This window comes from Lepisma saccharinum, chromosome 5, assembly GCF_977018435.1.
Source record: "Lepisma saccharinum chromosome 5, izLepSacc3.1, whole genome shotgun sequence".
NCBI lineage: Eukaryota > Metazoa > Arthropoda > Insecta > Zygentoma > Lepismatidae > Lepisma > Lepisma saccharinum.
Window position 1 is genome coordinate 80,018,116 of NC_139233.1, and position 17,990 is coordinate 80,036,105.

The 17,990-nt window shown below is 37.5% G+C and overlaps 1 protein-coding gene and 1 long non-coding RNA gene across 2 annotated transcripts in view; one reads left to right on the top strand and one right to left on the bottom strand.

The window, feature by feature from the left end:
- Positions 1-17,990, top strand: part of tai (basic helix-loop-helix family member taiman) — a 301,547-nt gene that overhangs the window by 91,679 nt on the left and 191,878 nt on the right. The gene's annotated exons all lie outside the window — the stretch shown is intronic.
- LOC145988412 (uncharacterized) lies at positions 8,500-13,191 on the bottom strand. The gene is made up of 4 exons (XR_014441754.1): positions 13,040-13,191; positions 10,913-11,050; positions 10,281-10,407; positions 8,500-8,667 (listed from the first exon to the last, which is right to left on the bottom strand). It is a non-coding gene; the product is annotated as an uncharacterized LOC145988412 (long non-coding RNA).

Sequence of the window (17,990 nt, forward strand, 5' to 3'; positions counted from 1 at the left end):
ATTTGCCGTCTCGTCTCGTTCAAACAAGTAACTGATAATAATCCGACGGAAATATATTTTTACGTTGCGTACATCCCATCCCATAACTATTGAAAATATATAGACAACAGCGAAAGCAAACCACACGAAAATTCACTTGAATGCTCTAAAATGAATTTTAAACAGAACCCGGGACCCCTTGATTACAAGGCGAGGACGCTACCACTGCGCCATCGGGGAGGCTGGGCGATGCGAGGAACCAAAACTACTACTCCCAAACGATCTTTCCCCGCGGTGAACTGGGAAAGAGAGGTCTGCGCTGGATGGTCGCAGGAGGAGGAGAAAACTTAGCATTACGCTTATGGGAGTAGTATTATTATTATTTTTAACACTATTGTACTGTTTTACTGTTGTTTAAATGGCTTCTGCTGTACTGGAAATTTCAATAAATAAATAAATAAATAAAATTGTTCTCTTGGGAATATCAAACCTCTGATAGTGCAGAGAAACACATGAACGGAAAGAGGAGAGGTTAAAGATTTGATTGGCAGGTGGAAATGTCGAGACTTCCATTTTATTAGCCGTAACTTGAAGTTATAGCTTTTTTTCTCCAAAACGAATACATGGAATTCTGAAAAATCTTATTCATCATATTTTTCGAACATCGTATAAGTAGCAGTACCCACTCCGACGATATTGAAACAAATGCACACCTGGTACGAAACTGCCACTCTTCACCTTAACCATAAAAACTGATACAGATATCTGTGCGGAAGTATTTTGCTATGGAGGATGGTAGCGAGACGAGACAGGACGACATCATCTTGTGTTGTAAATGCTTATCTAGTTCCTAAACATGCACCATGGTCTCTTCTCGACTCGAAATGTCTAGTGTAAACAACATGTAGCGTGTCACCGCACGCATCAAGGCAAACAGCTTTTCTTCATCTTATTATTATTTTTTAAAGTTTGGCGCCTTACTGGACGCTACGCTCCCAAACAACGGAATTTTAACGTTTATATATGCAACCACTCAGCACAGGCTCGTGATTGACGCTAAACGCAATGAATCGACCGCATTTACTATAATCAAATTATGACTTAGCTATAAATCACCAACCGACCTCCATGGCGGAGTGGTTATCAGGGGTTCCGGGCATGGGTGTTTTTTGTTACTTATCTCTTCATTAATTTCATCTTCATCCTCCCGATTAGCCAAAAGTGACAGAAAAGCGAAGTACAATAAACCAAATCAACAACTATCAATCACCAGGTAGATATCCACTTAATCTGTGTGAAGAAGTTGCATAAAGTAAATTTTTCGAATATTGTACCAAAGTCTGAAACGAGGCAGACTATAAGATTCTATCTCGCCTAGTTTTACAGCGGTCCATGTCAGCACCATCCCCCACGAATGTACCACAACTGAACACAGGAAATCGTGTACTTCAAGCTCATTTTAGCTTGTCAGTTTATTTCTTCGTTATATGCAGTGAACCTTTTGACAGTTTATTGTTTTAGTGTTGTGTAGTGTATTCAGACGCGAGCCAGGGGCCTCAGGTTGTATCATTGGCTTTATTCCACCATCAGTTCATCTTTCATCCTCATCGTCACGATTAGTCCAAGAGGTAGGTAAGGGACGTAAACCGAAATAGAAAGATGTATCCAGACGCCCAACATCTGCTTTTGCAACAATGTTGCTTTACCATTCTTTGGTAGGTTCGCACGTAATTTACACATCTATTACGTCATGCAGAAAACTAAGTAAATTTGTCAGTTACTGCTTCTTGGACACGGCCTCCCTACTACACCTACACACACCTTTTGTGCGTTCAGGCACGATGAAAAGCAGTTCTTTAAAAGAAAAACGAAGAAGAAGAATGAGATTGTGCGTTAGTGTTTTTAATGTTTTATCGGGACAGGAGTGTACAAAGTTGTGATCGCTATTGCGACTCAGATTACTTACACCAGATTATTTATACACTCTCTTCATTCTGAGTGTATATTCAGGGTTGCCACTCGCCTGAAAAACTTGGAGAAAGTAGGGGATATCAATCTATGAGTAAAAATGTCGGGGAAAATAAGTGTTTCGTTTTAGCCAGTATACGGGAATAATAAGTCCAAAAGCGCTTTAATACTTTAAACTTGATTATTAGTATGTTAAAGCAGTACAGAATGATCTGGATATTTATTGTAAGATTTCCATGGAAGAAAAATATTAAAAAAGTCGTGTAATTTTTGGGACCAAATTGAGTGGCAACCCTGATTTGAGGATAGTGCGAATAATTTATTTATTTGACTTAAAATAAAATACAGTTTAAATCGTCATTGCCTTCGTAGAAAATCATGGATATACCACTGGGTTCTGTTCAAAGGATTGTAGAGAAGTATTCCAAACTACTCCAAGGGAATTACAAGAGCAGTGCTACGACGTGCAAGGTTTGCCCTTGAGAAAGGGGGAAATGGCGTTACCACGCCCCTTATTCAGTTCAGTGGCTGATAGGGCACAAGAGGTTGGCATTTAAAGATAAAAGATTCTACTTGATAACGTAATAAGTACCTCCTGCGCTCTTTAATACACTATGCACCAGACGGAATTAGAACACAAAGCGATCTTTTAATTTTTAATTATCGAGGGGTGGTCTGAACGCAATGCATCATATACAGAGTGACTGCAAGTGGTTTGAAGTAAATTTCGTTGTGAGAACGCAAGTTCGAATCCCGCTACATGAGTTAACCAAGACGATTTCTGGGTTCATACGTTTAATTAAGAGCACGGACGCTTTCTTCAACTCCTTGCTTAGTTCGTTCTGTCATTTTCTCAACTCATGGCCGTTAACCTCATGCTACAGCCAACGGCAAAAATAGTGGTAGGCAAATAGTCAATTGTTATTTTTCCTTATTTTATATTCCACATCCTGTTTTAAAGAATGGAATTCTGTTGATGCAAAGCAGATGTTGTCCTCTGCTTATTGATTTTTTTCTTTAAGGGTTTTTGATCATCGCATGATGGAAAACAGACTGGAGCAAATGATGGTGGACAATTCGCCTACCGTTTCTTTTGCCGTTGGGTGTACAAATAAGCGACGTTAATTTAAATGAGGCACAACGTATCTAAATACTCAGATTGAAGCTATGTGTAGACAGACATGCGTTTGGAACCACTTCTTTGTTCTTGCAAAATATAGCGAGCGACCCCTCCCCCTGTTTGTTTTTAATGGACTCATATTTGGCTTAATGAAAGTTCGCCCTCAGAGTTGCAGCGTGTATATATGTGTGAGCGTGTGGTTCTCTTGAGGTCTGGCCAAGCGAATTTTCGGCACGGTGCCACCTCCTGCCCCAATTTATTCCCAGTTCAAGATCATGACATACTTGGTACTGCCAGAATCTGATTCTGGATGTAATTGGTCGGCGTCTTAGGCTTCCTTTACACTGGGCCTCCGCTGGCTCCAGCTAGTGGCGCATTTGTAGAACATAGCATGCGCATGCGCTGGATTCTGCAAGAGGATGTCACTTACCTCGGACAGATTAACACTGAATATACTAGCACATTCAGGCGCATGGTTTGAACAAGTAGATCGTTTAATCGTGGTCGCCTTTCGATGTCGCCACCGAAGTTGCCGGGGTCGAGTCCCGACCTGTACATGAGTATTCTCTGTGAATGTCCCATTTTTCATATAGTCATGACTCATCCTCACCGTCGCGATAGCCAAATGTGGCAGAAAAGCCATGCTGAATAGGAACAATACAAATACAGCTGCTTGACCCATTACAGTATGAATATGAATACTCAGTAAACGGTTGTCTGTTGCATTCTTTTTAAGTATCTCTGAGTGTAGTGGGGTCGGAACACCGGAAAATATTTCACTTTCGGCGGAGAATGTGCCCTTTGAGGGGGGCGGATACTACAGTAATTCCCGAACCTAAAACGCCCCAGACCACAAGTTTTTAAGCCCTCGTTTGTCTGTAATGGCGTCTTCAAAATGGCGGTCATAACCAAGATTCTATTCGTGTTCATTGCAGTTATTTATCATTCATGACATCTTATTTCCACCTAATTTGTAGTTTATAACTTTATTATGATAATAAGAAATTAAAAAGACTCACTTTATCAAATATTATTAGATATGGCGGCCAATATGGCGGCGAAAAGTCTAAAAAAATATCCTGTGTGATCATATTTGAGATCAAACATTATGTTTTGGAGGTTCCAGAACTCAACGGTGGCATCTAAAATAGTGCCAGACTAAGCCCACGAAATAATATTAGTTCATTTTTTTATAATCTGTATATATACACAGGGTGTTTCAAAAGTCTGACAGCAAAGGACAAATTGAGTTATTAGTGCAGATGGCGAAAAATGGAAATATGAGGTTTTAAATATAATGTTCCTCAATTTTCAACGTAGCATGCACCCTTGAGGCTGTACGCTGGTACGAGCCTCAACGAGAACTGACATTGCCTTGTCCCATGCTTCGTCCTTCAAGGGAACTTTTACGTTATCGCAACACCGTAATGTTCTCGGAAAATTGAGAATGATGGCGCAAAATTAAAGGCAAAGTAAGAAGTGCATGTCTGTCTTGTGTGTGTGTGTGTGTGTGTGTGTGTGTTTACAGAAACACAGACACACACGCACACATACATACGCACCAGCACACAACTACAAAACCTGTAATTGTGGCTAATGTTTTCTGAAATAGAGGTTGTTCATTAGGGTATAGTGATATGCACAAATAATAAAATTTCGAAACGAAAGGGGTCTTAATTTTTTCCCTTCGAATCAGGGTAAATCACGACTAAAATATATTTGCGCTCAGACAACATCTTCTGTTGGCACATACCGGAAATGCCAACAATAATGACGATTAAGAGGCTAAGGGTTCACGCAGACTTCGTCTTCGGTGCCCTAGGTTCGCCGTATTGAGTAAGTTGTGTGTCTCAATGAATAAGGAAAGACATCTCGTACCGTTCGTCGAAAGGAAGGAAGCTGTGGACCAAAACGAGCAGAAAAAAAATATTAAAAAAATGTAATGATTCGTGTGTTATGGGTTGCTATCTTCCGTCATCATTCTGCTTCTCCTTCAGACGTCTCTGGCACACAGCCAAAGGGCCAGTGGCACGCATGGACGGCACCGATATCCACATCCAATCTTTAGTCCCATTTTGGCGATTAACAGATAGCTTAACCTCTGCTGGTTACAATGTGTTCCCTTGTCACCACACCTTGCTTCTCTGAAATACCTTCGATGTGTCCTCCACATCTGCTGTGGCTATTTTGCTGATACAGTAATTGGGATCGCCACCGCAACAATTATGGTTTTTATTTTGTCTTCTCCGCGTAGAGGAAAGTAGTCTCGATCATCTACACCTTCATAGCCCGTAGTGGCAGTGACTTCTTGGATGTCCTAAGGAGGTATTTGTGGTTCATATATATACGAGAACCCTGTTGACACGTATTTTTAAGTTCTTTGTATCTCTCTCACGATGTCTTGCAGTGTCATCAAGTTATTCTGGATGGTGTTAGCGTTTGTTCCTATCGTGTGCAGCAGTCTCTTCGATCTCTGATCTTGTAAGAAGTCACACTCTATTTTCAGAATTTTCACGGCACACTGGCACTTAGTATAGTCCTCACATTTACATGACGAAGTGTAAAGAAACTTCCTCTCTGTAGCCGTTTAAAATGAATCCACTTTCTTCCGAAACGGTTTCATCGAGTTCCAATTCTCGTAGCTTAACTTTCCAAAATTCTCTGTTTGTCATGCATTTTCTTCGGAAGCTTGCGGATTCTTCCATTTTTGACTGGAAATGGATACTCTCGCCCACAATTTCTTGTTATGTTCTAGCTAGAACAAGCTCTGTCACGTCACTGAACGGCGGTATCCGCCCTCCGACGACTACATCTTGTCTGTGCTGAAGGTAACGCCTCATCACCTCTGCTTCCCTTGGAAGATGAGAGCTTGCTAATGGTAATGAATCGCCCAAGAATGGATATCGACATTTGATTTTATTTTAAAATCCGGTTTAAGCACAGCTATGGTATGCAGTTTAACTTAGATACGAACCACTATGTGCTTCCACCGCGCACCAAAAACTGGGATTTCGTAATTACAAGGTGACAACGTTACCAGAATGCCATCAGGGAGGTCTGGACATCGGCTCTTCTATAGTATATTTTCCGGTGTCATGATTCTGAAATACATGCACAAAATATAACACAAAAGAAAATCAACAAACTTCACTTTACTGCTATTAATAACCAGACAGATTATGCCATCAACTGCCAGCAAGTCATCGACTTGATGTGGTGACATCCAAATTCTAGACGAGGTAGGTACAGAAATGCTGTTTGTACCACAAGAGGTTAAGGTCCCCAGTTTTACAGAGGATCGCCAAAATGGGACTAAGAAAAGATTGGATATTGATATCGACGCCGTCCATGCGTGCCACTGGCCCTTTGGCTGTGTGCCACACTGTAAAAAGTTGACAGTAAAAAAAACGGTCCAAGACCGTCAATTCTCGCTGCCATCCAGATACCGTAAAAATTACGGTGACCGTAAATTTCTTTTTACGGATACCTGTATATTAAACGGTAATATACCGTAATTTTAACAAGTTTGTTTTTTAAAAAATACGGCATAATGTCGTAATTTAAACAATAATTGGCTGTATTTAGATGGAATACCTTTTTGCATAATGTAAAAAATGATACCTTTTTGGCCAGACAATGTCAAAAAGTTATTTTCACATTACATATTGATGATTGATTTTGTTCTGGCATAGGTATAAAATTTCCAATTTCACTGCCAATGTATGTGCTTAAAACACTCCTTGGCAGCACAGTTCATGGTTTTCCACGATACTAAGGCATTTAGAGAGAATTTTACATTTGCACAACACACAATTGATTTACGTACCCTTGCACAGGTCGACAGTAGTTAGAAAGTAAAAACTACCTGTTTAACTAGGGAGAAATACTGAACTACGAATTACGTATTAGAGTCCCCTTCTGGCTTCTGTAGTGGACTGGTGAGCTAACGTCCCATAAAGCTACATGTGCCAGGTATGAAACCCAGTTCATACATGAGTATCATTGTATTTATTATACCCATTCCGTCATTTATAATCATTATCACATTTAACCCAATATGCAGAAAGAAACAAAAATACCAAAATAATAATTACAACTTATAAATAAAATAGCATTTCACCAACTCCATAACCATCAATGTCATACATTTTCATTGGACAAAATTAACATGTTCTTGAAGGCAATGTTTTAATTATTTTATTAGATACTTCCAGGCCCTCTGATGGCACAATGCTATTATTCTTACCTTGTGATCGAGTCCTGAGTTCAATACCCTGGTGGAGGCATAATGCAATGGTTTGGATTCCACTTCAAAACTGTAGGTCCAGCCCCAATTAGCCTATCTGAACATAAAGTGGACTTGAAACTATACCTCTCCATTTACTACAATATGTATGTGTGCGCGAATGCATTGTAAGGATATGATACATTCACAAAGAAAAACAGTTATGAGGAAAAGGTGAAATATGTTTAAAATCCTTCCAAGCAAAAAACAAATTCTCAGTGTTTTCAGATATTCAGGAATCCTGTGAACATGGGCGTCCAGAAGGGGGGCAAGGGGGGCCATGGCCCCTCCCTGGAAAATGAATGTGTACCTAAAAATTATATATTTCACACATAATTTCATTTCAATCACAGTAATTTATGTTAATTATTATAAATTCGTTGAAGAAACATGATAATTTCAGACTGAAATATTGTTTTTTGAGAGGGCACCACTATTTTGGAGGAAAATATGTGTCCTTTGCCCCCCCCCTGGAAAAAATTACCTTACTTGCCCCTCCCTGGAAAAAATTCTGCGGACTTCCATGCCTGTGAATAACATAACAGAAAGCAGAAAGGAAAACATAGCCCTCAAATCTTAAAATTTCAATGTTTTAGCATTTATGGAAATACATTTCCATAATGAGACTACTTTGTTAGTACAATAATTATTATTACTTAAATTAGGAAATATTACAAAAATATCTGTAATTGAACTGAAAAAAAATAATTTCACTTCAAGTTCCTCACAATGCAACAAGTAAATCACAAATTGCACTCATAAACACACACAATACTATAATAAGCCGAAGTTTTTCTGTAGGCAAATGATGAAGAGATTCTCTCTCCTTGACCACATGAATTCTACAAAAGTCTGAGAAGTTCCTAGATCTGACTTTATTCTCATCTTCAGGGTAAAGGTAAAGAAGTAATTCTAGCCTGAAGATAGTGGCATTATTCTCAAAAGCTCAGAAACAGTTGCAGAACCCACTTGATCGATAGCCCAAGAGAATCAATTCAACAAAAAATTAATAAATAAATAAGTAAAATAAGATTAAAAAAAACCTGGATTTTACTGACATTACTACCAATCTTCCATCCCTGCTATTGGTGCAATCCTCAAATACTTTTCAGTTTTAAAAATGGAATTTTCAAATGAGATATAATAATTCAAATAATATAAATAATTTATTCAAATCAACCAAGTACATAATTATAATTTACTTTTTATTTATTTTCACTTTACACTTGTTTCTTTGCATTTTGTCAAATAATTACTACATTGCACTTGTGCTTTTTTCTTCTTAACTTAGGACCCTTCTGCTGGATTAAATCACCTGGGAAGAAGAAATATACCATTAAGGAATTTGATACAAAACCAAATGCTATTGCAGCAGCATAAATTTAAAATTTCATTAATTCTCAAGTAACAGAATAACATTGTCAAAGGTGTTCAGTGGTGTGTAAGCTCAGTAGTAGTTTCCCACTGATACAGTTCCCTCAAAAAATAAATACATATGTGGAAAGGTGGCAGAAATTGTCACCATTCCATGAAGGCACATGGTTCCACATTATCTACTGGCTACAGTGGAGATGATGTGATCAGTACCATGTTTCAGCTGTCTCACCCCCTCCCTTCCCAGTTACCCATAGAGTAAACTAATTTGAAAAAGTAACTATACTAACTTAGCTACTAAGCCAGCCCTGGTTTATTTCAGTCTGTAGAGCAATGACATGGTATGCCAAAGAACTTGGTTTGTGTCCTGGTCAAGCCTGAATTTTCTTTGCAAAAATTTCTACGCAGTACATCTCCTATGTGAACCATGACAATCCAGTTAGTTGGGTGTCTTTACTGCCATGAGACAATTGAAGTCTGCATTATGTCAGTTCAAAACAAGAAGAGAACTTCTTATGTACGTTTTTGCAAGTTTTCATTTTCAGTGTCATTACGAGTATTATTAAAGTGGTTAACAGAAAACAAAACTAAAATTCAAAAAAGCAATGAAACAAGAAATGGAGATACAATAACATGCTGTACTGTAGCCTGCATGTTGAAATGCAATCATGAAAATATGTATTCCATATTTGTTTTTATTTGTAAAATGACATATATCATCATCATCATCAGTATTCCACCACGTTTTCCACATTTTTAGAGAAGTTTGCAGATTTCATCCATATATTTAATAGAAACATAATCCATATTTAATGGAAACATGGTCTCCACTTAACGTTTCATGAAATTTAGTGTATAGCTGTGGTAAATTATGGTATCACAGCACTGGTGGGGCCCAACTTCCAGATTGCGCTGTGCCTTCATGTCATGGTGCATGATGGGCTTTACCTTACTTCCGTTCCGTGTGTGCCAAATCATATGGTAAACCCAGTACTGCATTCAGTGTTTAAACCATTCATCTTTTAGATCTAAGAGACAATACTAAGATGAGAAATGACCAATATTATGATTAAATAATAAATGGTACAGTGGGATGCACAAGTATTGGGTCAGCAAATTGTCCATAACAATTTTCATTCATATTTCTCTTGCTTCTTTCGTGTTTTTAGGGACTGACCTTTTATGTATGCAAGTGCTGGTGTAGAAATTTTCAGCAGCTTGTGTGACATTTTGTTTCATTTTTTTAAGCACTCATTTCGTAAAACAAGGGCAATAAACATGGCGATGGACAATTTACTTTGCAATTCTTATGCATCTCATTGTACAACAAACCACATCCATACTGACAAGAAGACTCAAACTCTGAATGTTTGGTGATTAAAGTATGGGTCTAGCACTAAAACCACATTGCCACTGACCCAACCACCTGTTTTATGCACTGAATTGATGTGAATATTTCAGGAGAATTAAAAATATTTGAACTACAAATTTGGAGCTTTTTAATTATTATGTGAAAGTTTGTGCAGTGTTCCATTCACACATGATACAACATACCTTTTGCCAAACTCCAATGTGTTGCATGCTTGAAATGGATACTGATATAGCATTTAGGAAGCCAAGCATTCTATCAATCCTTGCTCAATTGAAAGCATAATTTCCATGCATTCTATTAGGGACGATCCTGTAATAACAATAATAAATTTAAGAATCTCATTCAAAATATCAAATATATGAACAAACAAAAAAAAACAACTTGCATTCAATACACGTAAGGGTTATTTCAAAGAATGTCAATTGGCCCACTTTTAAGGAAAGCCCACTCTGACCTTAAATAGTTACAGGAGTTTGTATGATAAATTGGCAGCATTTTTTAAAAAAGTAGGCCCTGTGTGTTAGTATCAATTCAAGTAATTGTTCAATTCCATGACCCACTCTTTCCACATACAGCCATTCACATGGGAAGTAAAGGTAAAGGGATTGAATAATAGTTGTCAGAACACAAGATTGAAAACTTTCAATAACCTTTACCATGATTTATTTTATTTATCTTTCAAGCTAACTTCCAACCATTGAGTGAGTAACATTTCAAATTTCTTATAAAAACTTATTGGATCCATTTCTAATGGGAGGAGGGGTGGGTATTTTGTTGCTTCAGGTTCTAGTTGAAAACATGAAAAGCAACTTACTTGTGGATCTTGTCCAAAAGAGGTTCCAATGCAGTTTCTAGGACCTCCCACAGAAATTTCACAGCTCACTACCCATTGGCACAGTTCTTGGCATATCTTTTACTTTCCAGACTTAAAATCAGAATTTCTCATAAAAACCTGTAATTAAATGAATTTTGAGCATGAAAACCATAAATTATTAACAATTTTGAACAGGTTTAAACTTAATGATAACAATCAAACCATAAATTACCTAAATCTACTGTATTAAACTTATATTGTGTCATTGTTTTGATTACTAGAACTTTAAATCCAAATTTTGTCCAAAATTGCAATTCTTGCGAGAGAAAAAGAATTTTAAATCAGTCATAAGATACCTAATTACAGTTAAATATGCATGAATGCTAATTGTTGCAGTCATAAACAGTTTAAACTTGAAGGGAAATACAAAATAACACCAAGAACTAACATCTTTCATGTCAGTACCACTCAGTTTTTATGTAAAAGTGTCATTCTTGGAAAATGCTGCAAAACCGAAGGAATTTTGAATTATTACAAAAATTTTGCTTTTACTTTACATTATTTGCTTAGAACTAGCAGAAGGATTTTAAGTGGATGCTCAATATGTTATGGAACATCCAAATAGTTAATATTAGTGAAAATCAATGTTGCCATCTTATTTTTTTTAGAAAATTCCTCAGTGTTCCGCAGATAAAAATTTCTAAGTTTCAATTTTGTTTTCACATTCAAAGTTAAATATAACACCTCCAACTTGTGTAAATGTACACTATTATAATTACTCATAAATTTGTATTTTTAACCATTCACTTGACATTTTGTCAAAATTATGTAATTCTACTTACCTAAATACAAAATTATGAATAAAATGAACAATATTGGGAGACCAGTTCTTCATTTATAAATCTCCCATGGGATTAAATACTTCTCAACAGATAACCTTAGCTAGATCAAAATATCTTTACTCTGATGGGGTCTAGAACCCAATATTGAATTTTACTATAATTTTGGGACTTTCAGATAAATTTCGGCTAATTTCCATGATTTTTTTTTCAGTGTACAGGATAAGTGAAGGAAGGGGACAATTGAAGCACACCGTGTCATTTTTTTCCCGTAAAGCTTTTAAACCCTTCCCTGGAATTATTTATGTGTGGAGGTTCAGGATTAACAGTATCATTCAGTCACTACTGATGAAATCCATACAACTTCAGCCAGTACTTTTAGGCTGTTATGCCAGATGAATAGTTAGGTACCCTTGACTTTCTGTACCACCAAGTGAAAGTTTTTGCATTTTTATAAAGATTAAGTTGTTTATGTAGCTTTTCTGCTGTTTTTAGCTCAGGGAAATGAGTTATGGTGAAGTAAAGTACCTAGTTTCCTTAGCCAGAAGCAGGGAAGCTCGAAGGCTTTGTGCAAGTGCACCCAAAATATTAATAATAAAAGTCAATAATTGAAAATAAATATTAATTTTACATTTTAAATGTATTATAAAATAAAGTAAATCAAACACGAAGGACTTAAAACTCACAAAACCAAAATAGAAGTGTAACTATTGTTAGTAGTGCTAAGTTTGGTGACGTTATCATTTGCACGTATTTTAAGCTATTTTAATGTGCATACACAAATTTTGACCAATAAAAAGTTGCGAAAGTACTCCGAGATAGGAGGTTTTTAATTTACGTGAGCTGTGGTTTGGGATCAAATATCGCGGTTGTTCGTGCTTTCCGCGCTTAGAAGCACATTCTATGTTACATAAAACATCAAAACCTGTCAAGTAAGAAAAAATTGTACCTCAGAGACTGTTACTAAACATTTCTACCATCCGTAACTCGGCTATTGCAAGTTTCTGCTTTCAAAAATTTCTGAGTACTACTTGTAAACAACAGACACGCACTTCATATATCGTTTGTATACTACCTAATGAAAGTGACCGGTATTTGCAATGTGGTACATGTGATAAAGACATCGATGAATTTATATCTTCCACTACACAAGCAAATTGAATAAATGCACGTGGTTTTGGCTTCGTTGCATAGTACAGCAGTACAATAATAATAATATAGCACTAATAAACTGTGTTACAATGAATTTTCATTCCATTATGTTAAAAAATAAAAACATTATACGTACCTTGAGTTATGTAGATTTACTTTCCACGCAGGCATTCGAAGCACAACCATCGATAAAGAAGCACAACACAGCAACAAAAACATACGCTTCGGCCATGTTGGCCTGTGAAAGTTGACAAGCGACACAAATGCGCATGCGCGGCTTGGTCTAAAACGGTATGGAAGTATTTCCGATTCCACGGTCGAGTCCGTAAAATTTTTACGGTAGGATGTATTAAATTTCACGGTAACTTCTAACAGTGCAGAGACGTCTGAAGGAGAAGCAGCATGATGACGGGAGATAGCAACCCGTAACATACAAATCATTACATTTTTTTAATATTTTTTTTCTGCTCGTTTTGGTCCACAGCTTCCTTCCTTTCGACGAACGGTACGAGATGTCTTTCCTTATTCATTGAGACACACAACTTACTCAATACGGCGAACCTAGGGCACCGAAGACGAAGTCTGCGTGAACCCTTAGCCTCTTAATCGTCATTATTGTTGGCATTTCCGGTATGTGCCAACAGAAGATGTTGTCTGAGCGCAAATATATTTTAGTCGTGATTTACCCTGATTCGAAGGGAAAAAATTAAGACCCCTTTCGTTTCGAAATTTTATTATTTGTGCATATCACTATACCCTAATGAACAACCTCTATTTCAGAAAACATTAGCCACAATTACAGGTTTTGTAGTTGTGTGCTTGTGCGTATGTATGTATGTATGTGTGCGTGTGTGTCTGTCTTTCTGTAAACACACACACACACACAAGGCAGACATGCACTTCTTACTTTGCCTTTAATTTTGCGCCATCATTCTCAATTTTCCGAGTACATTATTGTGTTGCGATAACGTAAAAGTTCCTTTTAAGGACGAAGGAAGTGGCGTACAGCCTCAAGGGTGCATGCCACGTTGAAAATTGAAGCACATTATATTTAAAACCTCATATTTCCAACAACTTCCCTTCTTTCCATTTTTCGCCATCTGCACTAATAACTCAATTTGTCCTTTGCTGTCAGACTTTTGAAACACCCTGTATATATACAGATTATAAAAATGAACTAATATTATTTCGTGGGCTTAGTCTGACACTACTTTAGATGCCACCGTTGAGTTCTGGAACCTCCAAAACATAAGGTTTGATCTCAAACATGATCACATAACTCAAAGGGGATATTTTTTTTACTTTTCGCGGTCATATTAGCCGCCATATCTAATAATATTTGATAAAGTGAGTCTTTTTAATTTCTTATTATCATAATACAGTTAAAAACTGCAAATTAGGTGGAAATAAGATGTCATGAATATTAAATAACTGCAATGAACAGGAATAGAATCTTGGTCATGGCCGCCATTTTGAAGACGACATTACAGACAAACGAGGGCTTAAAAACTTGTGGTCTGGGGCGTTTTAGGTTCGGGAGTTACTGTAGTATCCGCTCCCCAAAGGGGTTCTCCGCCGGAAGTGAAATATTCTTCCATTTTTTCTTGCTTTCCAACCGCACTAGTGAGGTCATTTCGTCAACCATTCGTTCACTGCTTTTCATTGACTTTCTCGTACGCACTCTCAAATGTGGCAGCGACTCCATCGAAGGGCCACGTGTCAACAGCTCCAATTATTTACCACCACAGCGTTTTCCTATAGTGAGAACAATACCACGAGTATACTTCTGTCAGGATGGTCAGCTTTACAGAAGCAGTACGGGCCAAATAGCCTTCGAGCTGAGGCAGTTATTCAGTAATTTTAAGCGCGTATCGACAAGAAACCGCATGCCGGTTAATTAGGAAAAGAACCCGCATTTGTTCATATTTGTGTCACCGTCGCCATGCACGATGCTAATCAGTTGTCCCAACGTTTAGTTGTCTTTGGCACTCCATTCATCTTAACAGCCACCAGCATGCGTTTAGGGGCCGGAGGCGGAAATTGACTTGTTGCTCTTTTGAGCTGAAAGGTCCAGGTGCATAGTGTACGAGTATGACAGCGTACAATATCAAGCTATTCACAGGTTGTGTGATGTCGCTTTTCACTTCCTGGTCATTCCAATTTTGGTAGTAATCGAAGAATTCCAGATATATTTTTACACTTCTTCATACTGCGCTTTGTTGCAGACTGCGGCGTATGCAATTTTCAGTTTCGGGCATTTTTACATGGCTATTAGACGGCCGAGGAAGGTTTTCTTCTTCTCAACGCTACGTACCTCTTCGAAATATGAATTATTTTATGTATGTACGCAGCGCGTCATATATTTTAATACTAAGCAGCTGAATCCAAATTCGAAAGAATCAATTCACGTCAAGTAAGACCGTGGAATTCTTTATAAATACGAACGAACTCGTTCCATCATTAAGTTTTACTTTTTGTCGTAACATTTTCTTGTAAGTTCGTGTTTACATTGTAACGTGCGTGACTTAACTGAAGTATATTATTTTTAGATTCAGTTGCCTCATTAACATCTTAATTCACATGTGTCAGTAGTTGACGGGATGGGCTTTGCTACTGGAGCATACAAGTTAAATTTTTATATCAACAAAAATAGTATCAAAATTTCGTAATTTTAACCTAAATTACAGGTTGTTTGTGGGATTTGTAAAATTATCGGTAAGTTAATACACCGATATGTCAGTATTGGTACAGACTAACGTGTTCCATCCCTAACATAGAGAGATTTACTGTGTGTGTGTTAAATTACCCCTTGCCACTTGTATTCAGTTAGATGGTAATGGAAAACTGAATGCTCACACTTAAAAGAAGGACCGGAAAACCTGTTGGGTTGGAAGGGTCAGAGTTGCCTGCAGAGTTGGTCAAAGGTCAAGGTGCCGCTCCCACAATGTGTTGCGCCAAGTAGATGGATTGAGTGTATATAATCGATCTTCATGCAGTTTCCCTGTGAACGAGATAACTGTGGAATTTTAAATCTATCCGAGGCTTCGTCGTGAACGTTGAACTTGGTACTTCTGCGGGAAATTATTCATTTTGCACAAAACCGACATGTCGTGACACTGATGTTCCATTGCGATTCCTGTGCTCTGGGCAGTGTTGCCACTATCGGGTAACAATATCACTCGTTCAGCATCCCCCGGTATGTAATTTTACTATTCACGGTGGCACAATTGCAACCACCGCAGTAGCTAATTGCTGTTGGCTTGTTATAAAAGGAATCCCCGGGTTCGATTCCAGGTGGAGGAACATTCCTAAGTGGTTCGTCAGAGTGAATGAATGAAATAAGGTATTTTTGGTAGCATTTCTCCAACCTTTAGCTAATCGCGATGGTCGGGATGAATACAGTGAGATGATGCAGGGACAGTCACAAACCATATGGACGACAACACACAAATTCTGCAGAGGATTACTCTGGTTACAGGTCTAGTGAGTACTATGTGGAATAGAGGTTGACATTTGGGTGTGTCTAGACAGGCTCACCCCTTACACCTTGCCAAGTGGTTCGGATCCGAAATTTGTAGCGTCAAAATGAAGCCCCAGCCAGCGAATATGTTACAAAATAAAAATTGTTCACCTCTATGTCCTGAACACGTGGAAGTTTGTCGGTTTTGAATCAACTTTTATTTTCCTTCTTTTTTCTTAATTTTTGTTGACCAGGTTCTCGCTGGTCAGGAAAATTCATCTATGACGAAAAAAAAAGGGGAAATTTTATAAAAATTTTCCAAACTTGTATTAAATATGAAATTGTACCCGTGCATCGAATACGAGTTTTCCTTATATTTGTAAACCATGATTTTATTCAAGTGTTCATTAGTCACATACCTAAAAATATGATGCTGCTTCAAGGTTGTACTTGAATTCCGGGAATTATACGTGAATTTTTGGCTCCGGGAATTCTCCTTAGACGTGAAAAATTGAAACTTTTATTAATCCAAATCCAATTGAGTTTATACATATTTATAAATTCCCTGAGGCAAGTATTTCATAGTTTATATTTTATTTTTATCAAGGAATGAAAATAAAGCCGCGTGGAAAATAAAACAGAAATATCTCAATCCGTTTAGTTTGTTAGTGTCCTTTGCAGAATAATCTGTCAGACGGAAGGTTATTGCAAGATATCTTGAAGTTTATTAGGTAAATATGACTTTTGAAATTCTTATATAATTAACAATTTTTCGTAGATTAGTATATCCCGTAATATTTGTAACTTGTGTTTGTAGACATATTTCGAGTCTGTGTAGTATGTGAAATGGCAAATGTAAATTCCGCACTTTAAATATTATAAATTATATACCGTTTAATTGAATTGAATCAGAGTTTTTGGAAACATTGGAATCACAAATACCATTTATATTGTTAATATACTGTATTTGTGTGTGTGTGTGGATGGATGGGTGATGAGAGGCGGTAATGTGCAAGGTTGATATAGAGAAAACATCTTCTTGTAGCCTTGAATTTTTTGAAAGTTCTCCTTGAAAACCTGGAATTATACTTGAATGTTATCATGGTCCTAGAGTGACCACCCTGTTATTGCAACTGTAGCTATTGCTTTCACATTTCGACCCAAAAAATGCCAAATAGAGTTATAGTTGTAAGTTGATATACACCATGAGCTGTACATTTATTTAAACACGTCTGGAAGAATCTAGAAAAGCCAGAGAATTTTGGTTGGCCAGATGAAGGGCAGGCAAATCCTGTTGAAGGAGTGGAATTACATTGCTGTTGGAATACAGGTTGTTCTCTGCTTGTTGACGTTCTCGTAGCTCACATTGTGGCAAACAGATGAATGGACAGTTCGCCTACTATCTTCGCCATCGACTGACTGTCTTCCAATCCTCGAGTATTTCGTTAATTATGTGGGACTTGTCCATATTATGATATGGTCATTGATGTAGCAAAGGGATAGATAAGACTGCAGTCACCCACAAATGGTTTCGCGTAAAAAAATGCACAGAAGTATACGTATGTTGGAAAAAGGTACAACATTCTCAGCTAAATCAATATTTTTTTTTTATTTTTTCCCCAAATGG